The sequence below is a fragment of the Psammomys obesus genome, unplaced genomic scaffold (assembly GCF_907164565.1).
Source record: "Psammomys obesus unplaced genomic scaffold, mPsaObe1.curated_primary_1811, whole genome shotgun sequence".
NCBI classification, from domain to species: Eukaryota; Metazoa; Chordata; class Mammalia; order Rodentia; family Muridae; genus Psammomys; species Psammomys obesus.
In genome coordinates, this window is record NW_026596073.1 from 2948790 (window position 1) to 2964624 (window position 15835).

The 15835-nt window shown below is 38.5% G+C and overlaps 1 protein-coding gene across 3 annotated transcripts in view; it reads right to left on the bottom strand.

Moving 5' to 3' along the window:
- Syt1 (synaptotagmin 1) overlaps nucleotides 1–15835 on the bottom strand; it is a 585526-nt gene that overhangs the window by 463600 nt on the left and 106091 nt on the right. For all 3 annotated transcript variants that reach the window (XM_055626131.1, XM_055626132.1, XM_055626130.1), the window contains exon 2: nucleotides 5102–5203. The gene's annotated coding sequence lies outside the window, so the exon portion shown is untranslated. The remainder of the gene's footprint in view (nucleotides 1–5101; nucleotides 5204–15835) is intronic.

Sequence of the window (15835 nt, forward strand, 5' to 3'; positions counted from 1 at the left end):
TTCTTTCTTTCTTTCTTTCTTTCTTTCTTTCTTTCTTTCTTTCTTTCATCAAGGAAAGGCTTTATTTGAGTTAAGAAGCCTGGATCACAGCCATTGAGGGAAGCCAAGGCAGGAACTCAAACAATGTAAGAACCTAGAGGCAGGAACTGAAACAGAAGCCATGAAGAAATGCTGTTTTTTCAAAGGACACTGTCATCAGAACAAAACGATAGCCTACAGACTGGGAAAGGATCTTCACCAACCTATATCTCATAGAGGGCTGGTATCCAGAATATATAAAGAACTCAAGAAGTTAAAAAGCAACAAATCAAGTAATTCAATTTAAGAAATAGGGTACAAAAAAAAAAGAAATAGGGTACAGAGCTAAACAGAGAATTCTCTATGAAGAAATATCAAATAGCAGAGAAACACTTAAAGAAATGCTCAACATCCTTACGTATCAGAGAGAAATACAAATCAAAACGACCCTGAGATTTCATCTTACACCTATCAGAATGGCTAAGAACAAAAACTCAAGTGGCAATACATGCTGGAGAGGATGTGGAGAAAGGGGAACCCTCCTCCATTGCTGGTGGGAAAGAACCCTCTTCCATTGCTGGTGGGAATGTAAACTTGTACAACCATGTTGGAAATCAATTTGATGCTATCTCAGACAATTAGAAATAGTGCTTCCTCAAGATCCAACTATATCACTCCTAAGGATATATCCAAAAGAGGCTCAAGTATACAACAAGGACATTTGCTCAACCATGTTTGTAGCAGCTTTATTCATAATAGCCAGAATGTGGAAACAACCCAGATGCTCCTCAACTGAGGAATGAATACAGAAATTGTGATACATTTACACCATGGAATACCACTTAGCAATTAAAATCATGACATTTGTAGGCAAATATTGGGAACTAGAAAAGATCATCCTGAGTGAGGTATCCCAGAAGCAGAAAGACACACATGGTATATACTCACTATAAGTAAATATTAGACATATAAGAAAACATACTAAAATCTGTACACCTAAAGAAGCTAATCAAGAAGGAGGACCCAGGATAAGATGATCAATCCTCACTCAGAAAGGCAAATGGAATGGACATCAGAAGAAGAAGAAAACAGGAAACAGAACAGGAGCTTACCACAGAGGGCTTCTGAAAGACTCTACCCATCAGGGTATTAAAGCAGATGCTGAGGCTCATGGCCACACTTTGGGCATAGTCCAGGGAATCTTGTGAAAGAAGGGGGAGAAAAAAAAAGACCTGAAGGGGACAGGAGCTCCACAAGGAGATCAACAGAACAAAACATCTGAGCTCAGGGGTATTTTTTGAGACTGATACTCCAACCTAGGACCATGCATGGAGATAACCTAGAACTCCTGCACAGATGTAGCCCATGGCAGCTCAGTATCAAAGTGGGTTCTCTAGTATTGGGACAGGGACCTTCTCTGACATGAACTTACTGGATGGCTCTTTGATAACCTTCCCCTGAGTTGAGTGTAGTCATACAGAGGAAGACAATGCAGCCAGTCTTGAAAAGATTTGATAGGGTAGGGTCAGAGGGATCAGTGGACTTGGAGAGGGGCATGGGAGGAGATGATGGAGGGAGGGTGAGATAGGGAGGAACTGAGGGAGGGGGCTACAGTTAGGATACAAAGTGAATGAACTGTAACTAATATAAAAATAAAAATTAAAAAAATAAGGGCTGTTTTTTGGCTTACTTCTAGTTGCTTCCTTAGTTTTATTTTTAAAAATTATTGTTAACCATACAACAAGGACATCCACTCAACCATGTTTGTAGCAGCTTTATTTGTAAGAGCCAGAACCTGAAAACAACCCAGATACCCCTCAGTTGAGGAATGGAAACAGAAATTGTGGTACATCTATACAATGGAATATTACTCAGTGATAAAAAAAAAAAACAAAAAAAAAAAAAACAAGGAAGTAATGAAATTTGCAGGTAAATGGTGGGAACTGGAAAAAGATCATGCTGAGTGAGGTATCCCAGAAGCAGAAAGAGAAAGACACACAGGGTATATACTTACTCATAAGTGGATTTTAGACATATAATTTAGGATAAACATACTAAATCTGTACACCTAAGGGAGCTAATCAGGAAGGAGGACTCTGGCCAAGATGAACCCCCATTCAGAAAGGCAAAAAGGATGGACATAGGAAGAGGGAGAAAACAGGAAACAGGACAGGAGCCTACCACAGAGGGCCTCTGAAAGGCTCTACCTTGCAGGGTATCAAAGCAGATGCCAAGACTCATAGCCAAACTTTGGGCAGAGTACAGGGAATCTTATGAAAGAAGTGGGAGATAGTAAGATCTGGAGAGGACAGAAGCTCCACAAGGAAAGCACCAGATCCAAAAAGTATGGACACAGGGGTTTCTTCTGAAACTGATACTCTAGCCAAGGACCACTCATGGAGATGGCCAGGAACCCCTACACAGAGGTAGCCCACGGTAGTTCAGTATCCAAGTGGGCTTCATAGTAATGGAAACAGGAACTGTCTCTGACATGAAATGATTGGCCTGCTCTTTGATCACCTCCCTCTGAGGGGGGAGCAGCCTTACCAGGCCACAGAAGAAGACAATGCAGCCAGTCCTGATGAGACCAGATAGACTAGGATCAGAGGGAAGGGGAGGAGGACCTCCCTTATCAGTGGACTGGGAGAGGGACCTCCCTTATCAGTGGACTGGTGGGGAAGAGGGAGGGTGGGATTTTGAGGCGAGGATGGAGGGAGGTACAAGGGGGATACAAAGTGAATAAACTGTAATTAATAAAAATAAAAATAATTTTAAATATATTATTATTATTATTATTATTATTATTATTATTACTATTATTTGTTACAATTTATGCTCTTTGATCACCTCCTCTTAGCGGGGTGGCCACAGAGAAAGGGGATCCAGACAGTCCTGAAGAGACCTGCTGGGCTAAGGGTCAGATAGTAGGGGAAGAGGAGCCCTGCTCTCAGTGGCTGGGGGAGGGGCATGGTAGGTTGGGGGAAGAGAGAGGGAGGATGGAACTGGGACAAGATGAGGGAGGGGATTACAGGCTGGATACAAAGTGATTTTTTGTAATAAGTATTTCTACTTTCTATTTCAATGGTATAGGCAATGTTTTTATTGTTATTTTCAATCTGCTGTCTTATTGGTCTTCTTACACAGTGGTCATTAAATCTTGTAGTTTGTAGAAGTAAGCTGATATGTATAATTTGAATGGTAAATCTAGTCTCTGTTCCCACAGATTCTGATTTATGCCTGGCATGGGATCTCAGAACATATATTTCTATAGCCTGATTTTAGGCTATCTATCGAGATGTTTCCAAAGTATTTGTAGACTAGAAGACAGCTAATGACATCAAAGTAGAAGAGACTAAAACAGAAATATTTTAAGCTCTATATGTTAGAAATCACCATCAGGATGGCAGGCATCTGTCTTTCATAGTGAAATGCTTCTAGTTTTCATTATACATTAGTACTGCTGTAATTATTTCACAGAAAATTAAAGTGCTATTGATGCCAGGTTTGAGCAGTTTTAGGTCTACTCTTTTAATAACCTACATGAAGAAATTATGATAATTTATAAAAGCACACTTCAACAATAACAGCTGTGACCCTACATGATTCTATTTTCCTGTAAGGAAGACAGGCAGTTCTTACTGAAATAGTTCATTCCTAAAGGTAAAACCTCTTATTATGCCATAATTCTATAGAACAAAACAGCCTACTTTCTATAAACTCATTCTCTTTATTTTAAAAGGTTTATTTATTTATTCACTCTACAGTCCATGCCAGCCTTGAGCTCACAGCTATACCACTGCCTCCGCCCCCTGAGTGCTAGTATTACAGATATGAGCTATCATGCCTGTCTTTTACACCTTCTTGTATAGCTGTAAGTAGCAAAATAAAGACACGGAGATAACATTTCTTCATAATAAATAATAATATTTCTTTTACATAGAGAGACAGTAATATCAAGGCAATGTTTGAGGAATCCCACATGGCAGGAACACAGAAGTCCAAATAAAATTCTGCGAGTCACCAACATACTTACAAACGGTTGTAAGTATGTAAGTATGTTTATGCCTAGTAAAAGTGTGTTGAAAATGTCTTAGAGTAGGAGTAATTTGATTGGTTAATGAAGAGTCTGGGAGTGATAATTGAATTTGATGGCATTCATTAGACAAGACATTCAAGCAGATACTTTACATACCCATTATGCACGCTAACACGTGTAAACGTTACAAGTGATGCATCCACCTCACTGTTGGATTCAGCACCCTTTGAAAGGATGAGACATGTCATGGCCCCGGAAAAAACTCCTCAGAAACAAATTTTGCTTACATCTCCTGCCCCCTGACCCAGCACTCTTGCTAAAATATCATCTGTGTAGCAGGCCCCCAAAGCACAGAGGCAGATGCGGTGGCATATTCCTTCACAATGCAAGGCTGCTCCTGATCATCTGCAGATAATGAACCGCGACAACTTTGGAATTGACGGAGTACGGACTAACTGGGAAAGTGCTGTCTAAGTGTCCCACCGACTAAATAGCACCTCAAACTCATTAAAAACTGTCACAACTCCAGAATATATGACAAATACTAATGCCTCTTAATAGAATATTAAAAAAAAAATTAAAGACACAGTGTTTGTGGTGGCTAATCTTCATTGTCGACTTGATTGAATTTAACATTACTTCAGAGACTGGTGGCACACACCCCTGTGTTTGTGAGGATTAACTGAGAAGAGGAAGACCCACCATGGATATAGGCAACACTATGGATGCCGGCGAGGACAGAATAAAACGGGGGAGAAGGGAACACCAGCAGTCCCCTTTACCTGCTTCCTAGCCAACATGCTGTGCCGTGAATTTTCTGCTCGCCAAACCCCTGACAACTATAGACTGAATAGTATGAAACCACTGTGCAAAATATGACTGTTTCCTACCATGAGTTGCCTGCACACATGATTCTGTAAACACAATAATAAAAGTAACTAATATAGTTTCCCTCCCACCTCACCCCACAGCCGCATCCTGATAGGAACTGAGGAGGGCACTGGTCATCATCAAAACCTATCAAAAACATCCTGCTTTTTGGAATACCTTGATGAGATGTTCCCGGTGGAGCTTTCAGGATGGCGAGGATGAACCTTCCAAACTGACTGCAGGTGTTGGTTGTTCAAGAGCTCTCTGGCTCGTGTTTTCCTTGAGAGAGAGAGAGAACACAGAAAGAATCCGTGAACACGCCAGCTTGCAGTTCCGCTCGTGCTTTTACTATTGACTGCATATAGACTTCTGCTCACGCAGCCCATTCATTATTCATACCCAGCTTCAAATTCCTCAATTCCTAGATGTGCGAGGTCCTCCAGGCTAAGAACCAATAGGTATGAATCATGCCGACATTAAAAATCTCCAACCAAACAATCAAGCAAGCAAGAGAAAAGCTGGAAGAATAGGCATCTCAGAAGAGCAAGGTGGTTTTTAAGGGCAACTTTTCCATATTCCTTCTGATCTATCCTGCTCGGTGGCATGGGGCCACAGACGAGAAACGGCCTGTGCTGCCACCGAAGGTCCCCAGTGGAATCAGCCGCAACAGGGAATTATCTCCAAGCAGTTCATATTCTGTTTTGCTAACAAGACTCCATGTTAGGGTACTGGAGAGATATCTTTTTTTGGCAGTGTCCCACGACCTTTTTAGAATCATTGAAAAGCTAGCCGAGTCTATTCTGATTTGTGCCTCTCTTTGTGAGCAACACCAGCTGCATCAGGGATAATAGCAAGGGAAGACATTGATATTTACCCGGGGAAGATATTGAAATGCTGTGTGTTGTACACAAGCATCTGACTTGTAACAATGCCGTGTGGAGTCTTCTAGTCTCTCCCTTCCTTGCTTCCTGCCCTTAGCTACTGTCTTCCTTATCTCTTTTCATCGTGCATTTTCTCTCTTCTTTCGCACCTTTCTCTTCTGTTCTTATTAATCTACTTTCTGTGACATAAAGAGAAAAATAACTTTGCCTCCTATCTCTACACACCAAACCTACGCTATATTTTTAAGATATAGAGTATGAGGTATAGAGAATTCAAGTGACCTTATCTGAGGTTTGATTTCAGGTTTTGTGTAAACATCATGTCGGACACAATAAACGCATGTAGAATATCATTTGTTAACTAAAATTAATATGTTAATTTTTAAAAATGAAGTTTCTGTATCAAGCAAACAATTTGACTCTCTTTACAGTTTGGTTTTCAGTTCTCTGGAGGGAGCTCACATGGTAACACCCTGTAATTTGAGGATGCCAGTTTTCCTGCTATATAAGTAAGTATGTAATTCCCTGAAGCTTTCATCACAGTCTGAATACAATTTAATAATTTATCTGCCTTTGTCAAGGAAGCCTATTTACCAACTAATGGACCAGGATTATTCTGGCATAAATCCACCCAAAAAATGTGACAGTTTTCTGTGTTTGGGAAAATCACAGTCCTTGATTTAAAAGAACCAATGCTATATGAGAGTTTGTTGAGTGGCTCTTGAGCCAATTTCCTGGTATAACAAAATAAGGTTAGTTGGCTCTAGCTCAGGTTATCTCTGTCTACTTCTTTAAAATCTATAATTTATTTAGTTAAAATCGGTTACTTTAGCCTCGCATTTTTGGGGCTAGCAGTTGTTACAGATTAAAGGAGAAAAGACAGGTGCTTCCGTTTTCAAAAAAAATCAGACATATAGAAATAAAAATATAAATTGCCAAGTGTCACAATGAATATTTAAGATATGCCAAGGCACACATAGATTTTTTTTTTAAGAAATGTGTGTATGTCTGTGTGTCCTTCAGCATATTACTGGGTATAAGGTAATCAAACACTACATTTCTGAGCTATTACAACCTGGAGTTATTTGATAATGTACACAGTTGTAGCCCTTCACAACTGTATTATTTTTCCATAATGATTTCCAGCACAAAGTACCATCTCCCACCACCAAACATCTATAATGTTTCTTTCATGATTTTGTGTCTCAAAAATATTATGACCTCAGAGAAGAGGGCCAACAGCAGCAGATTCTCCATGAGAGAGAAAAATATATGATTAAGCGAAGCATCTGAGTCCCGGAAGCCAAAGAGCAGAGATTAAAAGCCATCTGTTATTGGGAGTGTGGGCCTACTCATTAGCCATGGACTTCCAGCAATCTGTGGCAGGAACAGGGAAAGCACAGACTTCAATATACAGGCTAGAAGAATCACTCAGATAGTCCCACGGTTAAAGAAACTTCCAAGCTCTAGCCTGAAGCTGCTTTGCTGAGAGCTGCATAAAACTACCCACTATCAACTGCATACATTTTCTATAGAAATCCATTCTTCATTTCTCTTAGAAACAATTTCCTGAAGGCTGGATCTATGCCAGGCAGAGTTCAAGGTGTGGAGAAGATAGAAAGTACTGACTTGATCCCAGTGATTCAATCGGGTGAATGACGGACTGTCCTAGAAGTGAGATGCCTTTTAATTTATCAATTGTTTTCACTTATTCCACTTACAATGTACTATACATTTTATTGGATTAGATTACTTTAATGTTCTAAGCATAACCTGAAGGAATGTGCTTAAGGTACATTTTTCTCTCCAGTAAAAATTGCCCAAATGACTTCCCCAGAATAACCTTAATTTTGAGGTGAGTTCATTTTTTTCCCATTTTTTGTTGTTGTTATTATTTTATATTGGTGTGAAAATAGCAGACTTCCTTATGCAGTTTTCACTTTATTTGTTTCCTTTGATCTTCTTAACTGCTTTCTCTCCCATCTCCCTGCCCTCCCCAATCCTGGCCTAACCCCCTGTATCCCTGCACCCTCTCCACTTCCACAGCACACACCTTCTACGTTCTTCTCCCTATAATTTTCCCGTAAGAGCACTTTTCATTCCCTGTCTTAGGGCCTTTCCAGTTTCCTGGCCTCTACACTCCAGATAAATACACATAAGTACACATATGAAAGTATTATAAGCTAAGGTCTGCATATATAAGATAACAGGCAGCGTTTGCCTTTCAGAGCCTGGGTTACTTCACTTTATAGACTTCCCAGTTTCATCTGCTTTCTTGCAAATTTCATTTTTCCTTATGGTTGAACAACATTCTACTGTGTAGCACATTTTCCTTATCTATCATCGGCTGATGGGCACCTAGACTAATTCCACTTTCTAGCCATTGTCAACAGAGCAACAACTAGCAAATATCTCTGTATAGTATATAAAGACCTTTGGGATTATTCCCAAGAGTCAGAGTGCTAGGTAACACGGAAGTTCTATTATTATTTTTTTGTGGAAAGCCTCTACACAGATTTCCATAATGGCTGTAGCCATTTACTGTCTCAGGAAGCATGTAAGAGTTCTTCATTCTTTACATCCTCACTGGCATTTGCTCTCATTTGTTTTCTTGGTGACAGCCATTATGTCAGGAGTGGGACAGAATCTCAAAGTAGACTTAATTTGCATTAGCCTGATGGTTAAAGATAGTGAATAGTTTAGAATATTTATTGGCTGATAGTATTTCTTCTTTTGAAAACATTTTTTTTTAGACTGGGCTGTTTGTTTTCTTGTTTATTGTTACTGTTACTCTTTGTATACTGTAGATGCACAGCTGACAAAGACTTCTCTCTCATTCTCTAGGGTGTTTTCACTCAGTTAACTGTTGCCTTTGCTGTTCAGGAGCTTTGCTCTTTCAGAGGGTCCCATTTGACAGTTGGCCTTATACTGTTATTTTTAAAAGGCTAATTTGAATAGCACTTTAATATGGAAAATTAACTTTACAGAAGTCAATGTAGGGTAAAGGACTCAGTGAACCTTCTAAATGCAAATAGAAATGATTAGTTTAGGATGTGTGACCTCATGCATTTGACCTCACCAATAAGTAAATCACAGACAATAGACCATCCAGTTACCCACGACATGAACATTTAAAAATAATTACAGTTGATTTTTCCCCCCAAATTTTCTATATTTGCATGAGAGGAGTCTTGTCTACAACAGAAAGGAAAAAAATGGAGGAGAGAAAGTGGCAGAGCTGGGCTTCTAATTTTTTTTACCTCACTGAAGAAATAATTTAGGGTTAGATGTTTTCTAATTCTATTTGAAGCCTAGAAACTAAAAACAAACAAACAAACAAACAAACAAACCAAATGTAAAAGCTCACAAGCAAACAACAATAATAACAACAACAAATCTCAAGAATTATCTATTTTTTTCCTGCCGCTAACTCCTAATGGTCTGCAATACCAAGTCTGTAAATTCCATATACAGCATGCAAAAACCACTTGTGTTATATATTATAGACTTGAAATAGGTTCCCTGATTTTGCTCCTTGAAAAGATGATCATAAATGAAAACTCATATGTGCAAATGGACAGCTGGTTGATGACATGACCGAAATATCAGCTCCATTTGCTAGGCCTCAGTCTAGTGACAGACACCTTTGTCATCTAGACTACCCATTGCCCCTACTACTCTACACAGGCTGTGTCAAGGCAACATCCCACATAGTACATTACCTGTTTCTCATCAGATTTAAAAAAAAATAACATAAAAATACGTAGAAAGTTTGGCTTTATTAAAACTAAGGTGTTTTTTTTTAACAATGCTATGCTACTTTTGCATATTCATTTTAATGTTTGATCCCATATTTTTCAAAAGAGGCTGAGACTTCATCAGTGAATATATTTTTTGCCAAGAATCATCTACCTTTTGGCTCAAAACCATCCATTTTAAGAGAGCTGCACAAGCTAAACTGCTACTCTGTTGAGTCACAGTGGCATATTGCTACCAAGTAACACAGAGCAGTTATGCTAGCATTAGCTAGCACCATAAGAATTTAGGTAAACTGAGTCAAAGTTGATGCAACTAAGCTGGGAAAAGCACACAAGCATGCACACGAGTTGATTCTCCCTCTGTATCACCTCCCTCATTTTCAGAGCTGAAGGTCTAGTAATTAGTTTCATGCCAACAACCAGAAGAACCAGTCTCATTTGAATAAGCTAAGAAATGGAATGTTCACTCTCTAAAGCAATCAATTATGTAAGCTCATAACTGCAGCAGACTGATGGATACCAGTGAATGGAAACGGGAAAGAGAACAGCATTTCGTAGAGATGTGAATTCAGTACAATTCACATTACGTACGTACTACTCAGACCCAAATGATCTCAAAGATTCCCTTGAAGTTTTACAGTAAAATAACACATTGCTTTTGTATTCAATACACATAAGGTTTTAAATAGTGTGATACGATGTATACTAAAATACACATTAGTATTTATTTATTTTACTACTGATTTGTTAAGGAACAATGAGTGAAATTCAAAAAGGGGTGACCTTTTGAGTGATATTAAAATCTTTTCAGCTCTGTGTTCATCTTCATTAATTGATTACTAAATGTTGTTAATCTTTGGTTGCCACGGAATTCTTTCTTTTCTTTTTAAATACAACATAAAAACTTGCATTCTTTTCAACCTTTGATTTTATATTTCATATCAAAGAGTATATTAAAGCATTTTTTTCTAATACCATTATTCTGGAGAGTAACCACACAAACATTCACAGAAAAGAAAAAAAGCCTCTAAAATATTAGCCAAAATACAAAATGGCAGAGTGTGCTTATATTGGTTGAGTATCTATGTATTATTTTCAAGTAACCAACATTACAGCTTTCTGTGTAAATAGATAAGCTCGAAAGAAGCAGCGTTGGAGATAGTAGCGTTTAGTCTACCATAAATAGTTTAACTATTCATTTAAGGGATTTTCATCCAAAAAGGGGGGGATATGTTAATGTAAACATGTACAATTAGAATCATTTTCAAAGTATACTATCATATAATTGTTTTGTATAAAATATTTTCCTGCTCCAGGCCTTTATTTTACACTGTCAGCCTCTGAAGCTGAATAATAGTCCCCAACACAGCACCAGCCAAAGGAGCAGGAAAATCCCTGTTCATAGAGCTCGAGCGATGGCAGCAAACATCTCACTCTCTGCTTCATAAATGATCCACGTTCTTATGAAAGTCACATACTTCTCAGGCAAGCACAATGTACGTAAAAGAACTAGCCTCACTCTTAAGTGAGCATTTGCATATTTACGTGTTTCTTCCATCAAATGTAAAAAGTCATAATTGATTGCAATAACTAAGATTTCCCCAGGCCCACGAGATTTTTAATTAGTTGATTACACTGGATAGAAAGAAGACTAAGAAATTGGTTTATACTCTCTAAGGTGGCCTTGCACCTCTGAAGGCATTATGAAGGGAGCCTTCACTTGTGTGTAGTGCTGGGTATGGAGCCAGGGCATCCCACATGCTGGGTAAACAGTGCCCATTTCCCAAAGAGACACTCAGACTATTGGAGCTGGAATTTTATAGTGTTTATAATTAAGCCGAATTAATGACAGATAAAATTTTAGAACATTATATAAGACTAACAAATGCTAAATTGCTTCCATTATTTCCATATTTTTTAGAACATGTACTGACAAAGCAACACCATGTTTTCATTGAGACCTTTTATTCTTTAGGCATATGAAGCAGGACACATTATATTAAACTACTGCAATAGAAACATATATCTATTAGCAAAGAGCATTGTACCTAATAAATTTTTGTACAAAAAAGTAAATTAATAATCAGCATCTTCTTTGAGAATTTAATCTGTTTAGTCATCTAGTGATGTCTTTGATTTGAAAACCTCAAAATTCATGGGACACTGCCAAATTCATCAACAATGACCATGAACAACAACGGTTCTCATTCTTCCTAATGTTGTGACCCTTTAATACAAGTTCTCATGTTCTGGTGACCCCAAACTATAAAATTATTTTGATTACTACTTCATAATTGTAATTTTGCTACTGTTATGAATTGTAGTATAAATATCTTTGTTTTCTGGTGGTCTCAGGGCAACCCCTGTGAAAGGAGTTGCAACGCACAGGCTGAGAGCCACCAACGTACAAGGCCTTGCAGGAAAGATAGCATGATTTTAGACAGTTGAGAAAGATTGGAAAGAATGTGTGGTGTAAGTTGCTCACGGTCGCTCTGTTAGGTGGAAGCTGAGCGGAGAATTGATTTCAGCCTGCTTTCAGGCTCATGCTCATGATGCATCTGTCAGGTTGATCAGTTGTTCCTGGATAACTTAACATGGGACGTAGTATGAACAAAATAGACCATACCTTTTTAAAATCCATGTAAGAACTTTGGTACTTTCTCTTCAGACTCGAAATGCTTTAGATCGTGACTAAGTCCCTCAACCTTCTGTCACTTCTTCCTTAGTCATCCGTACACACTTAAATGGTTTCCTGGCTATTTTACAATGGGGGAATAACAAAAATCCAGAGGACAGGTAATTTAGTATGAATACCAGATCGATTCATTCTTGCTTCTTTCTCTTTTTCTGTAACTAGCCACAATTCCGCAAATAATTTTGCTGTGTCTACAGAAGAGACATTTTCTCTCCATTTCCACTCTTAATATTAAGGCCACTTATTCAAATCTTTATCTGTTTATACTGAGAGATGGAAACAAATTCTGAAATAACTTGCTATATCTGATCCATTACAAACATCAATATAAAGTTAATGTTCCTGAAACACTTGCTGAGCTAGCCATTCTTCTTAGTGGGAAAGAACAGTAATAGAAAGACCAATTGACACTGATTCCTGGCATATAATTAAGACATATTCTCCCTGAAGACAATCTTTGTTTCTTTCTTCGTTTTCTTTCTTTCTATTTTTCTTTATCTATCTATCTATCTATCTATCTATCTATCTATCTATCTATCTATCTATCTATCTATCTATCTTTGTTTTTTCGAGTAAGGATTTTCCTGTGTGGTCTTGAACTCATTTTGTAGACCAGCTGGCCTCAAATTTACAGAAACCCTCTTGCCTCTGCCTCCCTGAGTGCTGGGATTACAGGCATCGGCCACCACACCCAGTTCCTGGAGATAATCTTGATCCTCTGTTGAGGCATTATCTCCAAGTTACATGCTATAAACACAAAGCTAAAAATGCAAAACTGATAAACTGTGCCGCTTGCCCACTTAAGACACTCAAGCTTTGATTAGGACATCTGGATCCATTTAATGACATTCATTCCCTGGGCACTATTGACTTCTCTAGTTCCACCTTTTCGTACTTCTGTCAAGTTTTACACCATAGCCAAGTCAACACCTGGGAGAAGTCAATCTATTTGTTCCAGCCTAATTGGGTGTTCCCATCTAGTGCCCAGTATCATACAGTCTTTCTTACCATTTTTTCCTCTTCTCCAATTGTTCCAGCCGTGATGACCATTCCTGCAGCTCAACATACTTTGCTACTCTTTACATGGGTCTTTATATTTGCAATATGTTGTCAATCTTTCTGATATTCCAGTCTTTCTTCAACAGTCGTTTTGTATAGGGAAGTTCTCTACTGTCCCTGTATTCTTATTCTATGTACATGATGGCAACATATGACATTACAGATGATGTTTGCTTGCTCGCTTATTTTCTCCCTTGACTTCAATGCATTAAAGTAGAAAAGTTTGTCTTATTCATTCATTTTTTTTCTTTCTTTTAAAAAATATTTTATGATTATCATTCATCACAATTTATTCAATTTGTATCTCTGCTGTGACTCCCTCCCTATTCCACCCTACTCCCATTATGCCCCTCCCCTAGTCCAATGATAGAGAAGCTTATTCATTCGTTTAATACCACATTCTAGAATATATCCCAAACAACTTCCCTGTAAAAATGTGTTGATGGACTTTCACACCTTAAATTAACTATTATGTCTGCAGGGGAATAAAAAGAACAGTTTTAGATATGACACTGGCAAAAAAGCCACTGATGCCCGGCCTAGGGGTTCTGTCATGTTTTTTTTGTTTGTTTGTTTGTTTGTTTTTAGTTGAAAATAATTCTTTTTTTAAATTTTTTATCAATTACACTTTATTCATTTTGTATCCCCCCCATAAGCCCCTCCCTCCTCCCCTCCCGACCCATGCTACCTCCCCTTTCTGCATGCATGCCATTCCCCAAATCCACTGATAGGGGAGGTTCTCCTCTCCTTTCTGATCTTAGTCTATCAGTTCTCATCAGAAGTGGCTGCATTGTCCTCTACTGTAGCCTCGTAAGGCTGCTCCCTCCTCAGGGGGAGGTGATCAACGAGCAGGCCAATCAGATTATGTCAGAGGCAGTCCCTCTTCCCATTACTATGTAACCCACTTGGACACTGAACTGCCATGGGCTACATCTGTGCAGGGTTTCTAGGTTATCTCCACAAATAGTCCTTGGTTGGAGTATGAGTCTCTGGGAAGTTCCCTGTGTTCAAATTATCTTGTTCTGTTGCTCTCCTTGTGGAGTTCCATGTTGTTTTAGGACCCTGTTCTAAGCCTGACACAGGGCAAATGTATAAGAGCCACAGATTAAAAGAGGCTCACATATGACCTTTCAGATCTAGTTCCTTTGCAGAATTCAGGGGCAATGAAGAGGATCATTCTTTCCAAATCTCTTATAGGTGTGTGTGTGTGTGTGTGTGTGTAATTCAGAGGATGGCTCAGTGGTTAAGAGTACACACACTAATTTTGCAGAGACTAGAGTTTCAATTTCAACATCCATGTTTGTGGTTCATAATCTCCTGGAACACCAGCTCTATGATATTTGGTACATTCTTCTGACTGTGATGGGTGTGCATGTGTGTGTGCGCGCACACACACACACACACACAAACACACACACACACGTACACTTAAAAAAATAAAATCCTTCAACTTTTAAAACTAATTGTAAAGGTATCTGGAATGCTGTTCCTCAGATGAGTTTTAAATGAAATGATGTAGAAGAAACATTTCCTTGTACTATTTTTCTGTTTCCTTCACTATCATTGCTCACAAAATGGTCTGCCCATTTCAAAAATTCAGTCTGTCCATCCTTCTTTCCTTCCTTTTTTCTTTTTCCTTACTTCCTTCTTTTTCTTTTCCTATCCTCCCCCATCCTCTTTTCCTCCCTTCCTCCCTCCTTCTTTCCCTTCACTCCTTTCCCTCCCTTCTTTCTTCCTCTTTTTTTTGACGGAATTATAATACATTGTGTACAAGTTATTATGAAAATGGAATCTCCTTTCAGCAAAAACTTTACAGGTGCCTGGAACATTGTTTATATTCTCAGGAGACAATCTAAAGCCAAAATAGGAGTAGCCTCTCTGGACACTGGAATAAGGGTTTTTATTTCTTCCTAATCTTTGAGTAAACAAGTGTGCTCAATTTTCTTCAAAATTAAGCCAAAGTGTTAATTTCACTTCACCTACTCATTCAAGCACACATTCAATTTCTTTTTCCTTAAAATGAATCTTCTAAAATATGTTTTTAAGTATCATTTACTTACTTGGGTCTTTAAGATCTTCAGCAATCTTGCTTTCCCATTCCATTCCATGATATCAGCTCCAACCTCCTGATTATCAAATCTACCCCCATTCTAAGTTCTGAACGCTTCCACTTGATAAAACTGTTGAATGCCTTTCTGTTCTGTTCCAAATCTTTGCTTATGTGTCAGTGTGTGCAATTTGGAGATTTCCTAGATTTACATCTGTCTTTTCCTTTTCCTTTTTTGTTTTCTTTTTGTCACATCTATATTTGATTCCCCAGTTCTTGACCTTTAGTGCTGTTCTTTTTCCATCCCCTTCTATGTCCTCTAATGGTTTCTGCTACCACTGTACACTGGCATGGCTACTGTTTTTACGGCATCTTTGACCCAGATTTCGAAGTGATGGTGATTGACTCAGAGATGTCTTGCTCAAATGAAAAGCTGAATATTTGCCCTACAGCATTCTCTACTTCTGTGTG